This window comes from Lipotes vexillifer, unplaced genomic scaffold (assembly GCF_000442215.2).
Source record: "Lipotes vexillifer unplaced genomic scaffold, Lipotes_vexillifer_v1.1 scaffold951, whole genome shotgun sequence".
In the NCBI taxonomy this organism is placed as follows: Eukaryota; Metazoa; Chordata; class Mammalia; order Artiodactyla; family Lipotidae; genus Lipotes; species Lipotes vexillifer.
Window position 1 is genome coordinate 1,331,342 of NW_006793664.1, and position 1,724 is coordinate 1,333,065.

A 1,724-nucleotide genomic window follows, 5' to 3' on the forward strand; every position below is an offset into this window, starting at 1 on the left:
GGGACAGGCGGGCAGCTTCTCTTCTGCTGCCGTGAAAAGCAACGATCGCTGGGAATATGGATGAAACACAAAAAGGAAAGTCCAGAGTCCCTGGCATTCATCCTGCCCCTCCTCATAGCCGGACCCAAAGTGCACTGGAGACTGTAACTGCACCCGAGGCACTAATTAAGAAAACTCATCCAACATGACGACTGGGCCCCTGAGATGCTCAGGGCAGTGGGCATCACGCCATGCAGGGGGAGGGCCAGGAGGGAGGTGGCCCAGACACAGTGAGGCCCTGGAGTCAGAAAATCCAGTTCAGCCACTTACTAGGACAAGTTAGCCGATCTCTCCAAGCCTCAGTTTTCTCACCCGTAACAAGGAGCTGATACTTCAATGAAACGAAAAAAAAAAAGAAGAGGAAACATTCAGATAGGAGCTCCCTAATCGCTCTGCGGCAATCACCTTGGATCTACCTGTATCTACCCCAGCATTCCCTAGCCCCCTTCCTGTTGCAATGCAAGAATCATCATATTGAAATATGCCACCGATCTCTGCACTTGACTGTGGGCTCTAACTCCTCCCGCTCTCAGGACAGCCTTGTTCTCCCCTAGTTTCTGCATCATCATTTTCTGTGATGATAGGTCATCATCACCACATCACATCACAACGCTCTGTATCTCTCATCTTCAAAACCAGCACCACCAGCAAAGAGGAGGCAACCTCTGCGCCTCCCCTTCCTCTCCAGGTACCGTCCATCCACTCATCTGACTTCCTTGACGGCAAAACTTCAAGACGGAGCTGTCCATCCTTCTTTCTGGCTCCCTAGGAGTGCAGGCCTCAGCCCACTCCAGCAGGCTGCTGGCTTCCCCGCTCCGCTGGACACTCATTGCCAAGGTGGACGCCATTCCCTGCTACAGCAGAACACCACGTAACTGGCCCGCCCCTCCCTCCCTTTCCGAAACACTTCTCCCTCTGGGCTTTGGGGATGCCACGCGCTTTCACTCTCAACCCCCGTTGCTGGCTCTTTCATCAACGCCCCACTGTGGAGGTCCCCAGGGCTCCGTGTGGGGCGGCCTCGATTTCCTACCCAGGTTTCCCGGTCCCCAGGTTGCCTGATAAAGCCCCTCAGCCTGAAACACCTTTCCTGTGCTGTGGACTTTGCAATCTGTTGTCTCCTGATTCGTCTTCTGAGGCAGTGGCCCCCAACCTTTTTGGCACCAGGGACCGGTGTCCTGGAAGCCCATTTTTCCATGGACGGGGGAGGGGAGGGGGATGGTTCAGGCTGTAACGCAAGCGATGGGGCGTGGCAGATGGAGCTCCGCCCCCACCCGCCGCTCACCTCCTGCTGTGAGGCCCCGCCCCTAACAGACTGCGGACTGGTGCCGGGGCTTGGGGACCCCTATTCCGAGGTGCAGACTCGTATCTATCTTTACGTGGTTGTCCAGCAGGAACCTCAGATGGAAATTGCCCAAACCCAACCTCTTGATTCCCTTCCCAGAAACAACGCCGCGGGGTCTTCCCGTCTCGGTAGGTAGGGCTCCACCATCCACCCAACGGTGCTCAGCCCCGAACCCTCCCTTTTCCTGATTCCCCACGTGCCGGGCCCCACCTCCAGCTGCTTTCGACTGTCTTCTATCTCCACTGCCACCAACCTGGTTCAGGCTGCCTTACACAGGTAAGCCTGTCCTGACCGGGTTTCCGTGCTTCCCCTCTGATCCCTCTGCAGCCACCAGGAGCGGTTC